The 26,519-nt window shown below is 39.8% G+C and overlaps 1 protein-coding gene across 7 annotated transcripts in view; it reads left to right on the top strand.

Moving 5' to 3' along the window:
* lingo2 (leucine rich repeat and Ig domain containing 2) overlaps positions 1-26,519 on the top strand; it is a 245,977-nt gene that overhangs the window by 40,560 nt on the left and 178,898 nt on the right. For 4 of the 7 annotated variants that reach the window (XM_039814371.1, XM_039814373.1, XM_039814374.1 and 1 more), the window contains one exon: positions 8,152-8,224. The exons of 1 other annotated variant lie outside the window; for it this stretch is intronic. The gene's annotated coding sequence lies outside the window, so the exon portion shown is untranslated. The remainder of the gene's footprint in view (positions 1-8,151; positions 8,225-26,519) is intronic. 2 more of the 7 variants (XM_039814369.1, XM_039814370.1) reach the window with 2 other exon arrangements.

The raw sequence follows: 26,519 nt of genomic DNA, 5'->3' as shown, positions 1-26,519 counted from the left end.
AATCTAGATGTAAAGAAATAACTTGTGTCACAAATCAGTCATTATACACTATTGATGAACTTGCTTTAGCACATTTGGGTTCTCGTCTTTGTAGTTTTGTCATAGAGCTGTTCGTGTTTGCAAATAATTTAATCATTTTAGAAGAGAGATAAAAAAAAAAAACATTGGTTCCATTTTAGGTTGGACATCCACACAGAGCTTTCTAGCTCGAGGTGCAGACCGTAGTATTTCATTATTTCATCTTTCTTCTCCTTACATGTTTATAATGAAACTGTCAGTAGTTTTCTTTGAAATTAGTCTTAACTATATCTCCATCTCTTCATTGTCTTGGTAAACTGAGGCTGAGACAAACCGGGACTTTGATGTCTCTGCCTGCGAGGCTCCGCAATTGTAATGAAACTGTATTGCATTGTCTCAGTACCAAATTTGGCACGATGGAACACAATACCAATTCTAACCGAGGCTGGCCTGCTTCCGCTGGTTTCAAAGCTGCTGGGGTCTCATTTATAAAACTGTGCGTAGGATCCTTACTGAAAGTGTACTACGCCCAAAAGCCCAAAATGGCGTACGGCAAAATTCTTTTTATAAAACCGTGCGTACGCACATCTGTAAGCAATGTTCCCTTTATAAATCACAGATTACCCACAAGTGTGCGTACGTGAATCAGCCTCTTATCCTGCCCTGTACACTCCCATTTTAAACCATAAATAGTCAATCCAAAGCACCTTGTGAATGCTGATCAGTATGTTAATGACCCTGGCAGTTCTTTTGTTACGCTGAATCATGAAGACTGACGGGAAATAGTGATGGTCAAATGAAGCTTTGCGAATCACTGTCTTTATCTCTTTATCTCAGAAAATAAAGACAGTGGTTCGCGAAGCTTCATTTGACCATCACTAGCGGGAAAAAGCAAAAAACTTCTCAGACGCTGGTGAACTGCTAAAAATTGAATTATAATTTTGGCCTGTTCTCGCACAGTGTAGGGAAACCTGATCTATAGACTACATATATTAATAATACCGTCCAAAACGACAGGCATTACGGCACTCGGGGACAGCTTCGATTTACCAGACCTATATGATAAGATTTAACAGAACTATATATTATATCCAAACAAGCCTTAGTGATAAAGTTGAAGATTATAATATTTATAAAAAACTCTTAGCTGTCTGTCATTTCCCTCTGGAAACAGCCGGTTTCCCCCAGAGTGGCGAGGACCTGTATTTGGACCGGGATGGCACGGTTCTGGCACGTTGCCTTCTCTACTGGACCCACTTCAGTACATAGATCCAAGAGCGCAGCTTTAGCGAATTTAAATCGGCATATTAGCCAGTCATCGTCATGGTCCCTGAAGTCTCTTTCTCTCCTGATTCTTCCATTGGGGGTTAGTCCTCCTGCAGTGCCAGCAGTGCCATCATGCAGCGTTACGCACGGGGGTCGCCGCAGTATTTATATGTTTACAACAATTTGTGATTGTTAACACCTTGCCAAAATCACAGCATCAACTGGTGGTATCCCCCCCCACCCCCGAGATACAATTTGATGATATAAGCACAGTTTTAAAGACAGATATTTAGTTATTTACACTGTGTTCTGCAGTTATCTAATGCTAGGGTATTTGACGCTATCCTGTATTCCATGCAGTCGGGCCATCTCATCCTCTGGCGCTCTGTATTCTGTGACGGTGAGACAGCACCGATAAAATATTAAGAACAAATTTTTATTTAAGATTTGAGTTGGATTTTACAAGGTGTTTATGGAACAATTATTACTCAAGTACAAGCGCAGATAACACTGCTGGATTTAATCTTCATGATAATGTGCATAATATGGAGTGAAAAAATTTACGTGAGGCATCAATACTTGAAAATATTATGAGTAATTGTTATTCCCACATTTACTTTCTGCAGTCTGACTTCAGTTCACCACCTCCCCATCTGCGTCATCAATTCCCATTGTCTCCAAAATGTGCATACGCATGGGTCAAAGTTTGCTTGGAGGACGGCACATTCTCCCTTCATGTTTGTTTTTTATAAATAACAAGGCACTCCCTCACAGAGCCAAACAGCTTTCAGGTTCATTAATTATTTAGCACCTGTTGCCTTCAGGGAACTCCTGAGAAATTAGGATGATGAATGCAATCAGGAGACATAAAATATATATTTTTAAATCAATATTTTCCCTAGTACTTTTAATCTCTCTTGATGTGGAGTTGGAAGGGAAAGATTGATTAAAATGCTGTGACAACATCAGAATGTTGTGCAGAACTCCATATCGGCACAAAAAATGCACAATCACAAAAAGCACTTTGGTAGTTAAGGGAGGCCTTTGAAAGGATTACAAAAGGCACTCTGTTAATAGTGGGTAAATACCCATGTGATGTTGAAATGTTTCCTCCATTCTCACATACCGTCTGTGCTGAGTCCTTTTATTATGAAAAAGCATGAATGTTTTAAGACTGCTAACTAGTTCAACATGCAGCCAAACAAGAACATTGTTTTTGTCTCTCATTGAAATTTAATTAGAGGACTAAAGGATGTGTTTTAATGGACTATATGGATGATATTGAAACAGTAAATAACCTTTTAGAGTGCAGTTTACAATAGGGGAATTTTTTCATATTGTGTTAACTACACAATAAAAGAGAGGATCTGAAATGGCATCACTGAGAAAGTAACATGAGGGTTGTGAGTCTGCGTAGCATATCACACCCTTTGTAGTCTTGGGAAGAAAGCAAGAATGATAGCATAATGTGTGACATGTGAGCCTCAAACCCCAACAGTGTAACAGGGTGCAGTCAAAAGTAAAGTGTTATCATTGACAAATAATTATTTTAACTTCACAATGGTTCAATGCAGCAAGATGCCGAAATAGTTTGGACCGACATGTACATACAATAAACTGTTTTGATGAAAACTTTTATGACATAATATCTGCTGTCTATCAGTTTTTAGTATGTGAGGCCCTGTTGGACATCCTGGAGGGGGAAGCACAACATACAACATAATTTACCATTTAATCAGTAAGACAGCAAAAAAAAGTGATATTCACAAAAATAGATGGCAATTGCAAGTGGGAGGGATAGAATGACGTGCGGCGGAAAGTGTGATTTAGCTGAATTATGACAGTGTATTTGGTTGCCAGAAGAAATGAAAATATGCCAGTGTAGCAGTATGTTTGGTTTAGGTGTGTTGTTTTTGATTCTCTGTATGTAGCTGTTGCCACAGCCAGAAGACAAATTTTCTTTCAAAAGAAGCTGGAGGCAGCAAAAAAGAACACTGCTGGCTAAACAATTTTTGAAAATGGCGTATTTGTTCAGGACACCCCCGTCTGTTGCTAGCAATGATGACGCAGTGATAAGTAATGATTCTCTCTGACCAATCAGTAGTCTGCAGGTTTTCACGTCACCTTTTGGTATTGCCTCAGCTCGCTTGGAACCTCGATGGCGGTGATACTAAAAAAAGTACCTTTTAGCTAGTACCAGGTACTTTTTTTCATAATGGAAAAACTAAAAAGGCGAGTAGAGGCGAATCAAGCAGGTACCATGTAATGGAAAAACGCCTTAAGACTTTTACCAAGGAAATAGTACTACTTAAGGGGACGGGTGTTTTTTTTTCTTTTTTTCTAATCTTAATTAGTCGTTTTGGTGTCACCTTTTGTCGGCTAAACTTAACTGTAATGGCCGCTTAAACGACTGGGGCCTCACAGTGCTCTGTAGTCGGCTAACAGTAAACTTTTTTGGGCTAAATTTAACTGTAAAAACCACTAAACTTAACTGTAATGTGACTGGTAGTCACGTGACTGCCGGCGCTCGCCGTAATTTCGTAGGATATCATACGAATTTTTGTGCATACGTTTTTGTGTATCATACAAACCCATTCATGAGAATTTGTTGCACTGATACTTCTGGGTGAAATAAACAACACTGTATTAATTCTCCAACCATGACATGTTCGTTTATGGACCCCAAATCACCAGAGGTAACTCAAACAAAGGCAGGAGAGTATTAACTAGCAGCCCACATGAGTGCCAGTTGTCAGTGCAGCTTGCACCGATATGAAAGGCTTAACCCTTGTGTTGTCCTTCGGGTCCCAGTGACCCAAAGGACAACACAAGGATTATGTACTTCCGTTTACTTTGTTGAGAATTGCTCTCTAAACAAGGGTTAATACAGCACCTTAGTTCTTGTTTGTACAGCATTTTGGTCAGCTTAAACTGTGTTTAAATGTGTTCTAGAAATAAACTTTACTTACTTAACAAGAAACAGGGTTTAGAGAGCAATTCTCAACAAAGTAAAGGGAGGTACATAATCCTTGTGTTGTCCTTCGGGTCACTGGGACCCAAAGGACCACACAAGGGTTAATATACTGGTATTCACATCAAAATGACCAGAGACCAATGTAATGACACAAAAGAAAGAGCTAGAGAGTGAGTATGTTTGTATGTGTACAGGCACATATAGCCATGTGTGAGCCCATCGGTAATTCAGCAGTTCTCAGCAGGTTGTCTTCAGGTCTTTGGCAGCGTTTCATAGCGAGTGTTCTGCTGACCTTGCCATACTCAAGATTTTATACCAGCGTTGTCTCACCCCAGCTCTTCTTCTTTTTCACCTCGTCATATCACCCTTACTCCACCCAAATCCCTTCCCACGACAGTGCTATTCTTCTCTTTGTTAAGAAGTGCCAAAATTATCAAGCAGATCCAGATAAAAGGCGCCAGCATCTCTATATTCCACATAAATAACGTGTGACAAGTCTTTGATTTAAACAGACAGGATAATGAATGGAGTGTGAAGACTACAGCCAATAGTAAGCCTGGATGCAATCATTATGAGTCTCCATGTAAAAAACTTGTATGGTTGTTTGACTTTTCCTGTCATCCTCATTTCTGCTGGCTCATACCTTGCAGAGTAAACTGCAAAAAAATGCTAGAGATCTCATTATTTCAAAAACATTGCTGTCAAAATAGCAGAGATGCAGTGAATGGCAGATTGAGGTTTTTCCTGCACTTGTTATTTTTCCCTTCACTTCAAACACAATTACATTACATTCTTACCAAATATGATAGACATAATACTAAAAAATATGAAAGTTCAAGGTCCAATATGTAATATATTTACTGTAATAAATCCAAAAATGACCACGATGCATCATCAGATATTAAGGAAACAGGTTAAGTTGAAATACTATCTTTTCTGACAAAAATGCTAATGCCAGTATTTTCTCCTTTTGAAATTTCCGTTCCATGACAGAATTTCTGTTTGTGTTTTGGCCTGTGGTTGTTATCAATTGCCCAGTTTGACAGCCAGTCTGGGTTGCCAGATATAATGTTACCTGTAAAAATGTAAACCCAGCACGCTACAGCTGTAATGTTAGGACAGCAATGAAAGCAGCAAACAAACAAACAGGATCAACGGAGATAGATTCTTCCCAACCTAAAAAAAACGGCGACTTAACAAACCACGGGTAAAAATCAGCGATGAATTTGAAAGACGGAGACAGCTTAGAGCCCAAAATGACGAAGAGTTGGCTAATTTCCTCCTGAACAATTAAGCATTAGCTTCAGGGTAATTTATCATGGCTACAAGGGATAGGCATTTTATGTCATTTCAACATTTGTGTACTCACATTGCTATAGCTAGAATACCAGAGTTGGTTACTCGCAAAAACATTTGAGACACATTCAATCTGGAATCTTTCTCCTTATGAGGTCATAAGGAGCAAGGTTACCTCCCCTTTCTCTGCTTTGCCTGCCCAGAGAATGTGGCCCACCCATGAGAGAGAGACATCATGGCTTTCAAACGAGTAAAGTGGCAGTTGGTCAAGACCGTGAGTTTGCAGTGTGTTTAGCAATTGTTGCCGTAATTCTAAGCCAATAAAGTGTGTTCAGTTGGGTGGAGAGGACGGCAAGGTAGTACTATTTTTAGCGGTTCCTACTGTAGCTAATTATAAGCCGAGGAAATGTGCCTGTCCGTCGGATGGAGAGGACGGCGAGGTTGTTGTATTTTTAATGGTTCCTACTGTAATTCTAAGACGAGGAAGTGTGCCTGTCCGTCGGGTGGAGAGGCAGCTAGGTTGTTGTGTTTTTAGCGGTTCCTACCGTAATTCTAAGCCAAAAAAGTGTGTATGTCAGTTGGGTACAGAGCTCTGCGTGAACACAGGCTTTTATGACAATATAGCCAGCATCTAACGTTAGCTACTCCGCTGTGCTGCGAAGTATGTCTGGCTATGTGAGACAAGCATCTAGCAATTTGTACTGCAGTAACTATTTTAAACACTAGCTGTCAGTATTACATATTGCACCTTCAATAATTTGAATGTTAAGTATTTAGAAAACAGCACACAAACCAATAGCTGCATCATTGGTAGATTTTCCCCAACGAAAGGTAAACATTCCACAGTGAGCATAACTAGTGTTGACATTGAAATTGACAGTGGGAAGTTTTGAATCCCGCTGCACAGAGGCATATTTCTAGTGTTTCAAGTGCTTCAGGTTGACAGTAGTAGAAGCCACCCAGTGCTGCTGCTAGTCATCCTATGGGGAAAACAACTGGCAAAGCAATTCAATTGAAATGACAACAAGTGCATTTTGTGTTGTTTGTAAAATGCCTGACAGTCTGGGTACATGTGTACACTGAATGTGTACAAAATATCCATGAGACTCGCCTCTTTCATGAAGTGGATTGATGACATAATTTCAATCGGGGTGGGCAATATGGATAAGATTATTTTTAAGATATGTAATTTCATATCATCTTTTTTTTGCTAATCCAGTGAATTAAATACCTGACAAATCTAGGTATATCATTGCATTGATACAACATTGCAATTAAGCATTCCTGCTCATTCGTCTGTAACGCTGTGAGCAATGGTTTAATGTAGGGATGCACCAAAACCATATTTTTGGGGTTTGGCTGAATACCGAATCCACTGGTTAGGATTCTGCCGAATCGGAAACTGAATACCGAATCCTACTCCCATCCTCAGTCCATTAACACAGTAGGCCCACTGTTTGTTTGGTGTAGGGCTAGCAAAGCTGGTAATGGTCGTCTGGTTAACACAAGTTTTTAGCTATGACTGTCCTTCCTTTGCCGTACCTGAAGTTGCTGCATTTTGGCTGCTGTCTGTAGATTCCTTCATGCACAACTCGTATTCTTTCAGATGTTTCATACGCAAATCTTTTAACAGCGGCGATGTTGTGTATTGTTTAGGGTCCTTGCCATCACGAGACAAATCGGCATTGCAACTTGAACATGTAGCTCGACTTGAATCGCCTTCTTTTGACTGAACACTTTTTCTGCTCACGAGTTCCATTTTCACTTTGTCACATCCTACTGCATTGAACGGTCCACCTACGTAAACACCTTCCCGTAATCAACGGCGGCGTCATTACGTTGACCAGCGTAGCGCGCGTAGTGCAAACGTAAGGTCCGGTTCGGTGGAAAAACCTTCTAAGGTTCGTCAGAAACTGAACCCCGTCAATAAGCCCAATATTTGGCCGAATCCGAATCCTGGATTCAGTGCATCCCTGGTTGCATGCAACTATTAAATGTATTGCACGCTTTACCAACGTTGCAGCAAAATATATACCGATAGACGAATCTCAATTTTCTTATCATATCACCGAACCCTAATTCCAGTTGAAGGAAGTTTTCATTCACCTATTTCTAGTAAAAAATATTTTTGATATAGAAATCACAAATCAGAAGAATAACTGGGGTGTGGATTGTGCTACTCAATACTAAGAATACATATTTATAGTAAAGTTGGAGCTACAGTATGTTTCATATACCAGCCTGTTCAGAAGTATTGAATCATAGTTTGTTTTTTAATGCCTTTTATGGAGTGCTGCAAAATTTTAACCCATAATATAGCCAAATCTAAATTTGCTAGCTTATGTGATATAGTACTGTGTTAATAATGTTCTCTGTCCCTTTTAAGATACAGAGAAGCATGGATGGGATTTATATAAAGTCTAGGATTGACATCTATGTTTTAGGCTTTTATCCAGTGTGAGGTAGAGTACAATGAGTGGATCACTCAAGCTTCCTGCATGCTGACATTCCAAATTACTGATGTGTCTGTCTTGTGGAATAACATAAGTCATTCATATTGTGTGTTCTAACAGAAGTCTTCTCTTTTTGTGTTTCAGACTGAATCTGTGTAGGCACCTATCCACTCTCCTGGTAGGAAGCAGACATGTTCTTTGCCTCTGTTCCAGTATGGTTAGTTAATAATTTGTGTCTCTATTAGCATGAATACATTTGTTCCTCAGGGAAAAACAGCAGGGCTTCACGCATGGCTTGTTATAGATTTTGGTAACCACGTGTTGGCTATGAATATTCTTAGTGCTATGAAAAGACACACGTCAAGTATTGCCTGACATTACCAGTGTTGGTCATCTTACTTTAAAAAAGTAATTAGTTCCAGTTACAAATTATTTCTCCCAAAAAGTAATTGAGTTAGTAACTCAGTTACCACATTGTAAAAGTAATTAGTTACTCAGCAAAGTAACTGTGATGTTATTTTTTATGTTCTCTAACGCTATTACATTCTATAACATCTTTAACGTAAATGAAAGAAAACTTGAGCGTTGCTTGTTTTAACAGAGTGGCTCCATCTCCTTCGCTGGAGCTCACGCTAGCTGCATTTGGGCTTGGGGTTGGGTTAGCAGCAGCAACAAGTGTCGTGTTAGCATGTGTTGATGTGAGGGGCTTCGTAAGATTTTAGTTGCTTGATGCAGACGTGGATAAAGTCTTTTTTCCTGGGCATAGCGTGCATGTTACATAAACATTCTTGCATTTAATTTCAATGAGCGAGAAGTAGTGCCGGTACTTCCAGTTCCAGAACGCTACCTTTGAATTTCCCTGGCTCGTTGCCATTGTCGCTGTCTTGTGTTTAGTGGTAGTCAGTGTAGTCAGAGCGTGCAGTGAGACAGCGTGAGCAGGGCATCCGCCCACCCAGTCAATCATCATTGCTTTTGCAACGGTGTCATCACCCCCCCCGCCCTGCTTTCTCCAGGCAGCTGATGTGTAGCCAAAGCCTGACACCTCGCGCTTCATTCAACCAAATTGTAGTAACGCGCCACTTTATATTCTCAGTAACGATAACGGTGTTGCAACAATGGGAAAAGTAATTAATTAGATTACTCCGTTACTGAAAAAATAACGCCGTTAGTAACGCCATTATACTTAAACGCTGTTACTCCCAACACTGGACATTACCTGCTTAAAAGAAAAGCTATTCTGAAAAATTATGTATTGAAATGAATGTGTAAATCAAGATGATAGTCAAAGATGATAACCTGACTCTTTGTACCTTCAACTTCTTGTTTATGAATACGTAATTTGTAAAGAAGAAAGGCACTTTTGACACTGTGGGAACTGTGAAATGATTGAAAGAGCTTTTGGCATCCTTGCAGTATGTCAGATTCCCTCTTAAAGATGGTAGTTATATACAAACTCAGCTGCGGGTGTATTGATAGTGGTTGAATCCGTGGGTGGCTTTTTTAAAATAGGCCAGCAGAACACACTGTTCTTTTCACATACAGCTTCTTTGAATCTGTCAACCAGTAGAGCAGATACATATTCTAAAAAGCAGATGTCTTTGTCAAATCAGTATTATAAAAAATAACCAATGAATGTTAGAATTGAGTCTCTGATGGGCTACTGTACCCTCCTCTTGAAGGTTTTCAATCTTTACAACAAATGTTTGTAGGATTATTGTTGCATACTAGTAAGTTTACCTCTAAGGTAAGGTTGCCTGAGTTAAATATTTACTTTAATATTTACAGTGTTGCACACACACCAATGCAAAAACAAAAAATTAAATGATCTCAAAATGGAGGCTCAAACAATTGCAGCCCTGGGGCTAAACATGGGTAAACAAGGGTTAGTCAGGGTGATTGCAGCCCAGGGGCACAAAACCAGAATCATTAAAGCAGTTATTTTGTACCAATCCCTGTCATTGTGCTTAACATGATAAGAGCAGCTTACAGCTCCATGCCAAATACTGTGCCCATTCAGCAGTCCCAAATTGTACTGGCGAGGTTAGAGGGGAGGACATGGCACAGTGGAACGGAAAGCAATGAAGCATGATGTGGCTAATTATTGCAGTATCTCTTGTAAATGATCTTTTTTTTTCATTTTTTTATAATTTAAGTGGTAACTACATTGATACTGTTTTTATTAACGATATAAGCAGGTTGTTTTATTTTAATTTCCAAAACAACTAATCAAACTCGAGGTGGAATTCTAGCCTGAGGTTTATGGGGATCTAGTAAAAACCTGATAGCTCTGGGGAGGGTGACGAAAGTAGTAGCCTGCAGTTACTGGTATTGTGATGACAGTAAAAATGATCTATACCAACTGTAGCTTTTTTAGACAGCTTGTGAGTCTTGAAGACATATGAAATGCTGAGTGTGGAAAACAGAACGGAGGTGCAAACAGTAATTTATCTTTCGCCTTTAAAAACATAAAACACATTTGAAATATTTGTGCTGTTGCTATATATTGGACATGGTCAGGTTATATTGGTGAAAGGCAAAATGAGAGAGTATAAGTGGGTTTGATCTTGTTCAGTTAAAGACTTTTCATGAAATTCAGCCCACAATACATCAAATAATCTTAAGAGTGAAAGATCAACAATGTGGCAAATGATACAAAAGCTAAAATATATTTTTCTTCCATCATCAAGAGAGACTTTTTGTCAAGTATCCCTTCAAGTAATTATTCATCCTGTGACAGTATCCTGTTTTTGTTTTTTTTACTGGGGATGTGACGTCGCATTTATTAAGTAAGAGAACTAATAAATGCAAAATAAAGAAAACTTTGCTGTACAGGCTCATGCCATTAATCTACCAGTAGCTCAATAAAGTGTCGCTTGATAACATAAATAAATAACTTGGTTCTTTGAATTTTATTTTTGTACTGACCTCAGGTTCATTTTCACAGATACTGACTAACGCATAGTTCAGTTTATGTTCAGATAGTCACTTTAGGGCTAAAGTTCAAGTTCATATTTGTCCTTGTATCGATGTATGGTTTGCAAAAATGGGAACTGCTGGGTCTGTGAGACAAGAGAAGCAAAGTGTATGCGCGGTGTGCACACTCTACATTATGGCCAAGCATGCGCCCTTAAAATAGCATCTGAATAACGCGCCACTGACTTTAGACTAGGTTTTTCCTGGTACTTGGCGGAATTCTTTTCTGAAACTGCAAAAATAGCACTAGGGGACGTTTGCGCTGGGACACGCCTCCTCTTTTTGCTGAACCGCCCCCGGGAGCGCAAGTTCATTCCCTAATTTATCGACGTGAGTCTGTGGAGGGAAAAGTCCGCTGTGCGTCGGGTGCAAAATAGGAATGATACATGCGTCGGTGTACAAAGTCAATTGCGCTGGGTGCAAGATAGGGCCCATTGTGCCAAAATATGAACAATGAATAACGTCTCTGTCAACAGGCTACCGACCGTTCCCTTGAAACCATCCAGCAAATAGACGGTACCGTAGAGTGCCGTTACCTGAAACCGGTGATTTAACGTCACTGCTCATTTTACACACAGTTTAACAACAAAACAAAATGCCTATTAACATTACTATCTTCGTTTTTCATGTTGGTTTTGAGCGGTATGCACCCCCACTAACCTGGAAAACGGTTTTAAAACAGTAACGCTAATACAGTGTGTCGGAGGAATACAGCATTCTCCTGCAACGGGAGGCAGAGGGACCACAGCATTTGCTAACGTTAGCTTCTTATGTCATATGTGGTCTAATAAACAGTAAATTCATCATATTCAGTGTCCACAATGCTATTTTCCAATAAACTGTAGCTGTCATATTTCACTGGACCCACATGAGTGCGGATTTCATGTTGCGGCTTTTGTCGCTGTTTGTAACTTTGCCTAATATTGAGTGACAAGTAGCACTCGCCCGGTTGTTTATTTGGTAGTGATGACGTCCTGTCACTGTTCCAGTTGCTGCACTAAAGGGGAGAGAGAGCGGATGACAGTTTGCTTGAGTTCAGTAGAGCAGATGGCTCTGCAGAGTCGTGTAATTACGACTCTATGACTTTTCATAAACAGCCGAAGGAGCGGCGGTGCGCTGTGTACATAGCGGAAACCCTGTTGTGCGTCTGCCCTTTTTCTGATACCATGGCGGCAGAAATCACCATAGAGGAAACACTGGAAACCCTTTGGCATTTGAGGATAATATTTAAAAGATGTCTGTTACTAAGGTAAATTTACTTGCCAAGATACTAATGCCTCTAGAATTTCCTGTAGCTTACAACTCTCTATTTAGTTGACCGTGTGAGAGAGAGTACCTCTTACTTTTTGTTCCACACCTTTTTGATATAATAACCATCTACCAACCATTTTAGACTGGATAATGTGGTTTACACTAACACCTGTACAGGTGATATCATTTGCCTGAGGATAGAGTTTATTGAGTGTGTTTGTGAGGGTCAAAAAGTGTCATGAGTCAAGAGTCGCAAACACCAACCTAATTATTCTGGGAGGTCGCGACTCGAAAATGTTAAGAACCACTGCTCTACATAACACTTAACATGATTCCGCAAATTGATACAGCAACAGATAAACATTTTTTACCCTGGTTCCAGACCTTTTTATCACTGCCCACATCACAGATTTGTCCAGTGATTCGGTTGGTCTGAGGTTGTGACCATTGACAGCCATTTCTGCCAGGTAAAGTAACCACTGACCAATCAGTGCTTTGTAGGTGGGATTGAAGGTGCTTTCAGACAGTGAGTGCTTGCGACTGTGGCTGCTGCTGGAAACACTGGTGTCCTTTGTTTTGAATTGGCAGCAGCAGGGTGCAGTGCCGCTGCCGGTTACCTCAGATCCTGCCAGCCTGTGCACCACAGGCAGCTGCCACCTACCAACTGTGATCTCATCACGCAGCTAAATAGAGCACGTTGTAGCTCAAAATAGAGGAAATGGTTAGCAATATGACACGATTAAAAAAGCAAGATTTGCTAACTAGTAGGCCTAATAAACGTTGTTTATCGTCCCAGATTGCATACTCAGACGGTGAAGCTGACATTTTTCCAATAACATTGATCTGTTTGTTGATCTGCTGATAGGAGGTGTATAATTCAGGAATTTCAGATACATTAAAATCAGCTCCTGTATTAATCCCTCGCAGGTGTTTCTGTGGTTAATGTTGAACCACCATAAACTCTGAATGCATCGACAATTAGCTGTGCATATTCACGATAGCGGCAGCTGCCTTCTTTCTCCTGGTTGCCGCCGCCTCTGCCGACCTCAGGTGCACTGCTGCAGCCATTATATCTGCTTTCTAATAAACGCACCAATGCCTTAAAAATAGTCTTTAAAAAGCATTTAAAGAGTTTTCTTTTAAACAGTGTAAGGGGGCTTTCACACCTGCCTTTAGTTCGGTTGAATCACACTAGAGTTCGTTTTCCCCCTTGGTGCGGTTCGTTTGGGCAGGTGAGAAAGCAACAATTGGACTCAGATGCACACCAAAAGCGGACCAAACCGAGCGTACCAAGACCTGCTTAATGAAGCGGTCTCTGTACGCTTTTAATTGTACTCTGGAGCGGTTTGTTTGTGGTGAGAACATGATCCGACCTCGAACCGCACCATCTACTATATGTGTACTCCGCAAGTCTGACTAATGTCTCCTGTCGTCAGGTGTGCTTTGCAGTCTGCGATGCTGCAGAAAATACAAACTGTAGCAGATTGTAGTGTTTCTCTCAAGCTCGCCGTCACTCGCATTTCCGTGGTCAAACCACAAAGTTGGAGACAGACACCGGCACAGCTGAGCGAAGTCTCTGTGACAATATCTGATTATTATAAAAGAAATTAGCTGGTTTGACCATGGAGATGCGAGAAATATTGACTAGTCCAGAACACAGGACCTTCTTCCAGTATTTACTTTCTTGCTCCCGCCCCAGACACATCTGACCAATAGGCGGAGTGAACGTTCTTGCGTGATTTGTAATGACGCCTTTTGGTACGCATGGATTTTTCGAGGTGTGAAACAGAAACCAAACCAAGGGGAAATCGCTCCAAGTTTACAAACTCATCAACTGATTCAGACCAAAGCAAACGAAATATAGGTGTAAAAACGCCCTTAGTGTTTCTTACCCAAAAAATGACCAGATCAACTGTTGAAACACGTCTTTATCAAACAGAGGTGTGATGTTAAATGCGGTGTGTTTGCTTAGGTGGGTTTGTTTGGGTCTTTGTAGTGTTTATGCTTGAATAAACCTTGAATTTATATGAACCTGACTTCAAAGCTGAGAGCCAGAAGCCCTGGAGTTAAGAGGTACTTTTCTTAATTGTTAATCCTGTTTTATGGATTCGCCATGCTGAACACCTGCATTATAGTGTTTGAGAAACAAATAGAATAATACACTAAGGTCAAACACGTCTTACAAATTTGTAGTTGCTGTTGGTATTGAAGCACTTGGTTGAAACGATACAATAAAATGATGCAGAATATACTGCATGTCAAACTGCATTTTGCATTGATGAAAAACAAATCATAAACAACACATCGAGATGCTGTGACTAACTGGAAATAATTAATAAGAAACTACATAAAAGGAAACCTCCGTTGTCTGCTAATGTATTAATCTGTTTTGCTGCTTTGATTGATGTAGCACAGTTGAACCAGCATTCAACAAGCAATATTTAAGATATTAACATTGAATCAACTTGTTGACACTTTTGGCCCATTGCTTTGGCTTTCGGGGTTAGTATGAGCACTGTCACTGCATTTACCATCTAGACCCCATACCTTGCTTGGCCTGTCCCTGTCTAGTCTTACATTTCCTACAGCATTTTACTTAGGTGTCCTTGTTGTTTCATGATGCATGTTGCAACTTGTTTTTCTGTCTCTGGATTGGCACACACGCCTTTGTGCACTCAATGAAGACCGATATCTACATTTTTCTTTGATATCGTTTTAATGAAGCCCTGGGCACAAGCAGAAAGGCAGCAGCAAGATACAGAAAGGACTGCCTGATGTTGTAATCCTTCCTAAGAAAACCAGTGTTTTATCAAAGTGCATTTACCATATCTGCACTGTGGTGAAGACAATACATGAAAGGTCTTCACAGAAACCTTCAAAGTTTAGTTTTCATCAAACAATCAAATTGCTACATTTGCAAAATGCACATTCCCACAGACACAAAAAAAATAAGACTACAAACATTTGATGTTATCATGTTTTAATACATCTAAAAACCTTGGAGCCTACTTTGGAGCCCAACAATGATAACATATCTGTTTGATGCCACCTACATACCTGCTCATGCAAAGTTGCCAGTTGTGTTAGTCTCTCTCTCAGCACATCATCATCACTTTCCAACCTCAGTCTCACCAGGGGCACAGCGGCAGCTGTAGAGCATAAGTTGCCACATCAGAGGCTCTTCCGGAGAACTGGCAGTCAGCAGCATCATGCCATGGGGTGAGAACGTGGCAGAGCATGAAAGGATGCATTAGACGGGATGCAGATCAACAGACAACCTGAATAGGGTTAGACTTTACATTAACCACCTAGCTGTGAGCAGCAGCTAAAGACGATTGATTGACTAGAAATGTAGAATTGTGAGATAGTGAGAGGGGCCAGAGGCCAGAAAATGAATGTCAAGCTCAGAAATATCCTTGTTACTGTATTCACCTTTTAAGAAGTAGTTGAGTGGCCTTTACGTTTAGCTGTGAAAGTCTGCCTTTTGATTTCCTGTTGGGTTAATCTGTTTATCAGTTTTTTTGTACGTCATTACCAGCCACCTGATAAGTGTTTGCCAAAATGGATTCAACAAATGAAAGTGTAGTTTGTTGAGAGCAAGTTGGAGCCATTGACAGTTGTTTTCAGCAGTAACTTAGGAGTGAAATGTGCAAGAGAAGTGATTATCGATCCCATCGATCTGACACGGCAAAATTTACGTCTCACGCTTGCTGCTGTTTTCTCTCAGATGTTAGAGCTGCTGGCGCTGCAGTGTCTCTGTGCCAGTGACAGAATGTAGCAGAACCCTTCTTGCCTGTTGGGTTAGACGTCAATGTGCAGATAGCAACGTATACATTTGAGCTTAAGTGATAAGGGAGGGGAGCCACATTGTGACAACATTGAGACAACATAATCAATCATTGCAGAGAGTTGCAGCTGACACAGAGATGATGTATTCTTTGTGGGAACTTTTGAAATCACCCACTGAGACGCATTCAACTGTATTTCTGTTATCCATCATCTAGAAAAATATAAAATCTATTCATCAGATTGTGGCAGACTAGCCCAATCTTTGCATCCTATTGTTTTCATACTGCAATTTTAGTTAGAATTGGAAATTGATAGATTGTAGGCCATTTGTCATGAGTAATCTGTGATACTTTCATCACTGACTAGTTCAGCTATCTCCAAGTCCCCCCTCTGTCTTTCTAATGCCAGTTGATTTGTATTCCCTGTACATTGTCGTTTTGTGTTGCTAATGCAATACAGTAAGGAAGGTTTGACAGCCAGGATCGAATGGCTGACATTTGATTGACAGTGCAATGTTTGAGCAGAGAGACAGGGAAATTATCTGAATATTCAACATAAGGTTTAATACTTCTCCCCATGTACTGCTGAATATCTTCAGTTGTGGACAGGCAAGGGGAAAATAACAACAATCAACAATGATTGTATCAACAATCAAGTATCAAAAACTGAGGAGGACACGCTGTTGCATGTTGTCCTCCTCTCCTACTGTTTTTCAATGCCTAACAAATCTATCTCTTTCTCTCCCTGACCCTGTCTTTCTGCTTGAGCAGCACTGGTTGAAGTCTGAAAATATTGTTAACAAATTAATAACATAACTAATAACACAGGTCGGACTGTTCAGCTCTGTTTCAGACTGATACCTCTGGTTCAGGCTGGTCCTCATCCTCAACACGTGCCTTTTTCAGTCGCGGAAAATACTTTTCAATACTCATCTGGATTGAAGCAGCAAACATTCAGTGTGAGAGTAAAAAAATGACATAACATTATTAATAATAAGTTTATTTGATTCACAGCAGCTGCATATAGTGTTTTGACCTCGACAACCCAACTGCATTTTACCGCAAACTTGCAACTAGGGATGCACCGATCCAACTTTTTCAGTCCCGACCCAATACGGATCCAATACCGTTAATAATAATAATAAGAAACTGTATACCTTTTCCACCTTATACCTTCCTTCCATCATGTGGAAGAGACTAAAGGCACCAGACTTTCCTAACTAAACATTACTTTCCTAACTAAGACAAAATAACATAGATGTAGCCTAATGTATTGAATTTTTATTTATTTGTTATTTAAAAAACAATTGTGCATTCAAATCGAAAATATAATTTAATCAAACTTCTTAAAATAAATTTAAATAAATAACAATAATGGGCCTTTATATAGGTTTATAATGGCTTATTCTACTGTCAGGAGTACATAGAATATCTCAAAAACATTTTAATGTCATCATGTTTACTAAAAGCTTTGATTACTAAAGGGTTTGGCTCCACAACATTATACAATAACTTTATATGAAGGAGAATCCATGAAACAGTTACAGAAGCTAAACTATTTTTTTTTCTGCAAACTGCAAAGTTGTAAAATAAACTCTGTTGGGGACCAAGAGTCTGGTTAAACCTAATTTTAACCAAAAGGCCTCAGATTAAACTGACCTCTGGATACAGGACACACATGTGCTCAGAGACAAAGGAATCTTGGCCTACATGTAAACCCCAAAGCCGGGTTAATTCACACCTCTATGTGAAAGTGCCAGCCAGAAGGGAAACGCCTCACAACTGGCAGGAAGTCAAAGGACTACAAGATTGTAGTCTTCACCCTATCAAGAGTTTTGAGTCTTCCTATTGGTTCAGCGGGACCATAAACACAGTCTTCACTTGCAACTCACGTTGCTGACAGGAGGCGCGCAAGCGTTTGTGCTCAACTTCCATTTTCTGGAGAAAGTGGATTTTAATTTCGGAGGATCCTATGAAAAACGCACCAGTGTTTTTCATAACTGCAGTGAGAAGGAAACAACGTTTTTCTTCTCAAAGTCAACCAAACTTTCCCCCTTTGCTGCCGTTTTGGAGGGAGTTTATCCGTGGCTGCTGACGAGCGCTAGGGAACCCGTTCTGTTTCATTTCTGTGGAAACCTATGGACAGGAACAAACGGACTGAACACACCGTAAAAAGGCTGACGTCTGGGCAGAGATAAGTAGTGTGTTTATTAATGAGCAAAGGGTTCGCTACCATTGTTGCCATTAATGTGATCTGATTTAATCATGTACTGGTCCATATGTGATTATTAATCTGTTCTGTGAATGTATAATCGATCAATTATACCGTTGGTTTATGTTGTGTTAAGTAGCTGGTTTAAAACCGTAAGCACTACCTGCTAAGTCATTCCTTTCATGGAGTTTAGTTACTGTCTGCGATAGAATCGCGAAAATCAGCTGTTAGCTACTGGAGTGGTTATAGTGACGTTTCCCTCAGCAAAACCAAAAGTCTCAGTCTGTCCTAACCACACGTTAGCCCAGACAGGAGTGGCTGAGGGGAACTGGGTCATTATCGATAATTAAGATCAAAGTGCCTCTTTTCTTTACTCTTCTTCTCTTTCTCCTCTTACTAACACACACACACACACACACACACACGACACAGGCTAGCCGCGTAGCTCCCGAGCTAACGCTGTAGGCTTGCTTCAAACGTGGAGTCGGCATCACCTTGTACAGAGCTAACACATGACCTAGCATACTAAGCTAAGCGTGCGCGTTGCCTAGCAACCCCCTCCGCTTCTTCAGCTCCTCCCCGTGCACGCAGCACCACTACTGCCCTCTTGAGGCTAAATAGTTTTGTGCAGCTCACAGGAGTAGCCAGTTTGGTTTTTGTGTTAGGCCTTTGTTACACCGCCCCTCGCCCCTCACACACACACACACACACACACACACACACACACACACACACACACACACACACACACACACACACACACACACACACACACACACACACACACACACAGACGTGTCCATGACACATGCTGCTTTGTTTTGGCTTTGTTTTGGCTTTGTTTTGGTTGTGATATGGTAAAAGATATATAAGTTCATTATTGAAGGATTATTGATTAGCTACTGATAATTGTGACGTTAATAAATCTTATTATACTTAATTAGCAGTTGCTTGTGATTATTTGTGTACTTGTTGTAATAATCGCTGGTTGATCAGGTCCGTGCTTGGATTCACCCCTTCCTTTATTTCCTTTTTAAAGGATTACCACAGAAGGTGGTGCCCCCGTTTTGATTGTTTGTCGATTTGATACAGTTATTAATAACCATATTCATAACTTTATTAATATCGATAAAACATCTTTGATAATTTGCCAATGATCAAATCTGTACCCTACGAGAATCCTACACTCAAATCGAATGAATACACATACAAACAACTTTAACATTGTTTCCCTTTCAAAACAAAATAGTTGTAAGCTAGTTGTATAAACACTACCTTGGCCACAAGTAAGTAGTAAGTAGATTGTTGTAGTGTGGTTGTAGTGGGGGACTGAATGGAGCTCCGCTGTCAGCCAGCCTCCTTCGCTGTATGAATAATGTTAGTAGGTTGGCAGACGTATTTCAGCGAGGCAAGACATCTTAAATCCAGTGTTTTAATCATTGCTCTGAACCCGTCTTTCTCAATGGTCTGTAGTGGGACCGGAGGTCGATTGCGTTCATAATGTTGCTCCGCTGCATGCTTGAAGTGACTAGACTTTCACCTTAGCACTGTAACGTTAGCACAGTAACGTTAGCACGGCCGAGTAACGTTAAGGTGTAGACACATTTAGCCGACGGCCGACCGTTGACCAGAGGTGTCAAGTAACGAAGTACAAATACTTCGTTACCTTACTTAAGTAGAAATTTTGGGTATCTATACTTTACTGGAGTAATTATTTTACAGCATACTTTTTACTTCTACTCCTTACATTTTCACGCAATTATCTGTACTTTCTACTCCTTACATTTTAAATAAATATCGCCTTACTCACATTTCAGTTCGGCTTGTTTTCAGGCTGTCATTGGCTTCAAAAACAAAAACAAACAAAAAACTATCCAGATCGCTCCATCCGGAGAGAGTGAGTATGTGACTGTGAGTTGGATGAGAAGTATAAACATATACCATTTCGACACCCTATTGGTTGTATGGCGATCAATCGCACCCGCACAGACCGGTGCTAATACGGCACGGTGCCTTAACGACCGTTATCTACCGGACCGAATAGCAACGCGGATGTTGCCTTATTTAGGTGCCCTTAAATGAGCTGCGCTTCTCTGTTGCTCCGAAACGGTCGATAGGGAACTAAACATACGCCGCGACGGACGTTAGTTAACACTACAGTTGGCAGCAGGTAACGTTAGCCGAGCGTTAGCTAGCAGCAGTCGTTAACGTAAGCGTTAGCTAGCAGGTAACGTTAGCCTAGCGTTAGCTAGCAGCTGGAGTGAACACGGTTAAAATGCTGAGAGCTAAACGGTGTAAAAGTGTGTCTGTATTTCACTGGAGAGGATTCTAACACCTGACTGTAGCTGCCCTTGTCTGAAAAAACACAGAAGAGATGTGTCACCTTTTTCAGCCCTTCTGAGTTTGCAGGTATGATTTTAATATAACCTTAGCTATTATAGTCATTATGGCCTTTAGAAAAATGTTTTTGTGGAAGTGGGGTTTTGTCCCCACGTTTTGGGGTTAAGCTTTTGTCCTTAATGGCATTACATCAGGGGTCTTCAATGTTTTTTAAGCCAAGGACCCCTTAACTTAAAGTGAGATGTAGCAGGGACCCCCTACTACATATTGTATGAAATTAAGTTGCATATTAAACTGGGCCTACAATAACTGTTAGGGCAACCTGAAGCCTTCTTACATACCCTTTTTTCATAAGCTATTAAAATATTAATTGTTGGCATGATTTTATAAATCATATTTGAATGTTACATATGTGGCACAGTAAATCTAGGATTAACTGTATCTGTGGGCTGATATCTTAGTGACTACCTAACCTATAGGCCAGTAAGCCTATCATCAGTGGGAATTTATATTTGCTAATAATATATTGGAATTATGTTAAGGCATTTTCATTTTTTTTTCTTTTTAAAGAAAATTTCCAATAATTTGGAGGCCCCGCTGCAATGACTCTGAGGACCTCCTGTTGAAGATCTCTGCCTTACATTACTTTTACTTTTATACTTTAAGTAGTTTTGAAACCAGTACTTTTACACTTTTACTTAAGTAAAAAGCTTGAGTTGATACTTCAACTTCTACAAAAGTATTTTCAAACCCTAGTATCTATACTTCTACTTGAGTAATGAATGTGAATACTTTTGACACCTCTGCCGTTGACAGAAAACCCCATCGATATGATCAGCCGCGTCCCCGAGGTCCGAAAAACTGCCACAGAACAGACCAAAAATACGAGAGGAGACGAGAATTTTTGTCAATATTGGGGCTGATATCTGATCCTAATATCAGATCGGTGCACCCCTACTTTCGTCTAGTTAACTTTCTAAAGCAGGTGCAATCGCTTGTTTGCTAAGAGTCGGGTCAGGACGCCAACATTAACATACTGACAACATTGTTTTCAGAATATAAAATATTTTTTATAGGACTTTTTAATTTGTGATTGTGTAAAGGTGTTCACGAGATACCAACCTTTCGTGAACAGCCGTCTTCTCTCATTTTCATAGAGACAGACACTGTGCACAGGGGGAGGGGCTGTTTGTGTATCTGTTTGTGTATCTGTTTGTGTATCTGTTTGTGTATCTGTTTGTGTATCTGTTTGTGTATCTGTTTGTGTATCTGTTTGTGTATCTGTGTGTGTATCTGTGTGTGTGTGAGAGAGATGCGTGAGCGACAGAGAGACGTAGGAGAGCAGGGTAGGGAAATGCAGCTGAACGAATACTCTGCGTGTTTTAAATAGCGTAAAAAAATATATATATATTATAACGAAACGCAATTTGTGGCGGCCGGTGTTGATTGTATGGCGCACCGCCACAAATTAGTCTATTCACCGACGTGAATACAGTCCCTCACGCACAATTGGCTCAACCAGCAAATAACTCAAAGCTTAGAACTTGTCTTAATGGTGAGAAAGCTACCTGTTAAAACACTGTAGTCGATGTTAGCACGAAATTTGATGAATATCGATTAAAATGGAAACTTAGAAGATTTCTGATTGTTGTTAACATTAATTGCAACTAAAAGAAACATTCACTTAATTTAGAAAGACCAGTTCACCTGTCTTTCTTATTCCCTGAAGCTACCTTTGGCCCAACTTCTTGTCCAGTTTGATGTTTTAACAAGAGAGAAAGCAGTTCACTCAACTGCATTGAGCAGCAACACCTTAAATAAGATGTAAGGGCATCTCAGTCAGCCGTCTAACTTCTCAGTCTCTAAAGTCATTGTTCTGTGTCTTATTTTTCAGAGTATTGATGTATTTAAGTGTGCTTTCCAAGTGCCTGAAGGGAGTGGATCCTATATAGATTTTTTTCCAATTTACCACATTATTTTATGTCTCTAACTGAAACTAAAACCAAACCAAACCTGACTGATACTGATTTTCTTGTTTACTTTTCTGTACATTCCCAGTCCAAATGGGAAGTTTAACCATCTGTATCTTTAGGCACCAGTTTTGATCTCTTTCATACAAACAGGTCTTACAAAACTGCGGAGGAGGAGAATCATTCCACACAAGAAAGGTGACTAATGATACAGGGTAGTCTTAAAGAAGATGTGTGGACACAAAACTTGGCTTTGTCCTATAAAAAAAAGGAAAGGAACAAGAATACCGGTTACCAGCAGAGAGATGGTTCAAGTTTATGAAGAGAAAAAAATCAATACCCTACAGTTGCTCTGTAACATGGCCATGCAGGGCAGTGAATTGGATAGAGAGTGTAAATGGATAGGTGTAGAGAGTCACTGGAACTAGGAACAAATTGTGTGATGCTGGCCCTTCTTAAAAGCTGCTTGTCCCTTCCTCCTCAAATTAGCAGTATTTCATCTTCAGACATCTACTGGTGTTTCTATTGAATATTACTGCAAGAGAATATCTTTGCTTATTCTAAAGACCTCTGAAAAGTAGAAACAGGATTAAGGTCACCTATTCACATCAGGTCATATTTATATGAGCTATTATAAAATCATAGACTACACTGTGTGCAGCAGTGCAGTAATGTGACAGTGCTCACCTACACGGTTTTCTAGCCATTGTTAGAATTTCATTTGTTGATAGGCCACACACATTGACCGATTTCATAAAGAAATGTAAATGGTTATGTGGCAATTTCTAAATCAATTGCAAACTTAGTATGCGTTTGTAGATAATTACCAATCATTCTGTAACAAAATAGAAGTTTTGCTGGTGCTGCCTTAGTAACATGTTGCAGTAGCTAACTTTGTAAACACACACTTGTTGCTACCACTATAGTAACACCAAACAGTGTTGGGCAAGTTACTTCCAAAATGAAGTACATCATAGATTACTAGTTACTGTCATTTGAGAGTAATTAGTTATATTACAATATTACTGTCTCTGAATTGTAATGCTTTACACTACTTTTGCGTTACTTTTGAGTTACTTTCACCAAAATAACTGCAGAAGTATGACTTGGCAGGTACCTTATACATTTTAACCATGGGATCAACATAGATAGATAGATAGATAGATAGATAGATAGATAGATAGATAGATAGATAGATAGATGGACTTTATTAATCCCAAATTGGGAAATTACTCTGTTACAAGCAAGTTACAAGATACCAAGGATATACACACATACTACCTAGCACACATACATAAAATACAAGACATATACTAGAAACAATAAGATAAAAAAAAGATAAAATAAAAATATACTTAGAGGGATGAAAAAAATTATCATGTACATACAAGTGTAGAATAGAATGTACAACCTACATACATATAACACAATAAAATATGTATAGTATTAAATATGAAGTAAGCAGTGTGCAAGTAGCATACTACTGCAATATTGTAATGTGTGTGGTAATGAGATAGTTATCTCACAGACAGTTGTGAATTGTTGTACAGTTTTATGGAATGTGTCAGGAATTGGTTTTTTTTGTAGCGGTCCTTGTGACATTGAAGCTGTCTGAGCCTCTTAGAGAAGGTGCTCCTCTGGAGGACCAGTGTGGGGTGGAGAGGGTGGTCTGGGTTATCCATGATGGATAACAGTTTGTTCAGTGACATCTCCACCACAGCTTCAAATGTTTCCTGTTTGCAGCCAATAACGGAGTCAGCCTTCCTGATCAGTTTGTCCAGTCTGTTTGTGCCACTGGCTCCGATGCTGCTGCCCAAGCAGGTGGTGGAGGAGAACAGCGCTGGCCACAGCACACTGGTAGAACATCTCCAACATTCTGCTGCACACGTTGAAGGATCTCAGCTTCCTCAGGAAATAGAGTCTGCTCATCCCCTTCTTATAAACAGCAGTGCTGTTGATTTTCCAGATGCTGACAGACTGTTGATTTATTTTGAATAGTTGGCAAAGTGAATAAAGTTCCTCACACACAATTTGCTCAACCAGCAAATAACTCAAAGCTTAGAACTTGTCTTAATGGTGAGAAAGCTACCTGTTAAAACACTGTAGTCGATGTTAGCACGGAATTTGATGAATATCGATTAAAATGGAAACTTAGAAGATTTCTGATTGTTGTTAACACTAATTGCAACTAAAAGAAACATTCACTTCATTTAGAAAGACCAGTTCACCTGTCTTTCTTATTCCCTGAAGCTACCTTTTGGCCCAACATCTTGTCCAGTTTGATGTTTTAACAAGAGAGAAAGCAGTTCACTCAGTGAAATCAACTGCATTGAGCAGCAACACCTTAAATAAGATGTAAGGGCATCTCAGTCAGCCGTCTAACTTCTCAGTCTCTAAAGCCATTGTTCTGTGTCTTATTTCTCAGAGTACTGATGTATTTAAGTGTGCTTTCCAAGTGCCTGAATGGAGTGGATCCTATATAGATTGTTTTCAAGGTGTTGGGACACAGCCAACTGGCAGAACTCAACAGTAGACCAGTGGTCACAAAAAGTGCTGAAGTGAAAGATTTTGGGAGGAGAGTAAGGATATTGTTGTTTGAATCATATTGTTCTTCAAAAAACAAACAAACCAACATAGAATGGAAGCAGATTGGTTTTTACTTAGATTTACTGAAGAAACATGCAAAAAACACAGTACAATTTACCACATTGTTATATGTCTCTTAACTGAAGCTAAAACCAAACCAAACCTGACTGATACTGATTTTCTTGTTAACTTTTCTGTACATTCCCAGTCCAAATGGGAAGTTTAACCATCTGTATCTTTAGGCACCAGTTTTGATCTCTTTCATACAAACAGGTCTTACAAAACTGCGGAGGAGGAGAATCATTATACACAAGAAAGGTGACTAATGATACAGGGTAGTCTTAAAGAAGATGTGTGGACACAAAACTTGGCTTTGTCCTAACAGATGAAAGCACTATTTGTAATAGAAGTTAAAAAAAAAGACCAGCAGAAAGATGGTTCACTATAAAGGCAGGTTTAAAAATGGAGAGGAAAAAAATCAATACCCTACTATTGCTCTGTAACATGGCCATGCAGGGCAGTGAATTGGTTAGAGAGTGTAAATGGATAGGTGAGAGTCACTGGAACTAGGAACAAATTGTGTGATGCTGGCCCTTCTTAAAAGCTGCTTCTCCTTTCCTCCTCAAATTAGCAGTATTTCATCTTCAGACATTTACTGGTGTTTCTATTGAATATTACTGCAAGATGGCCTCCATTTCATTGAAAACTGTATGAAAAAAAGTATGCTTGTCTTTGAGAGGCTGATATATATCTATTGAAACTAATGAAATAACGGCTCTGATCACAACCCTACCGCCTATTAAGCAAAGAAGCACATTTGAATTAGGCACAATGTTGAGGCATGAGGTATGAATGCCTTTATTTACTGTATGTTGTGTACACAAATACAGTCATATAATTAGGCTTTCCAAAATGAAGTCAGATTAATTTGGCAACCACAATGCCTAATCCTTCGATGGAGTGTAAAAATGTCTTTATTTAGATCCCATTAATTTTTTTTTCTCTTTTTAGTTAATTCATTATTTTTTAGAAGTAATTTAACAGAGGCACAGATGTTGGGTTGGGTTACAATGGAGCAAATATGCTACCACCTGGTCAGTCACTCCTGCTGGATTGAATTCAAAACAACTACATTCATAACATGCAGAGACAATCTGGCAGAGGCACAATCTTTGGACAACATAATGGTCTTACCCAACTGAATAAGGACTGGCAGTGATTACAGAAGAGACTAGAAAAGAAGTGCTCGGATAGAGAAGCTGGGAGAGTGCTCCGGAGAGTGTAGGCAGCTTGACTGCAGTAATTAGTCAGTGAAGCTCTTAGCGGTTAAGGGGCAGCTGACCACTGGCTTTGCTTGCTTAAAAGAGTGGCAGAGGTTCTTCCCTCTCTCAA

This window comes from Perca fluviatilis, chromosome 10 (assembly GCF_010015445.1).
Source record: "Perca fluviatilis chromosome 10, GENO_Pfluv_1.0, whole genome shotgun sequence".
In the NCBI taxonomy this organism is placed as follows: Eukaryota; Metazoa; Chordata; class Actinopteri; order Perciformes; family Percidae; genus Perca; species Perca fluviatilis.
This window is presented reverse-complemented; position numbering and strand designations above follow the sequence as displayed.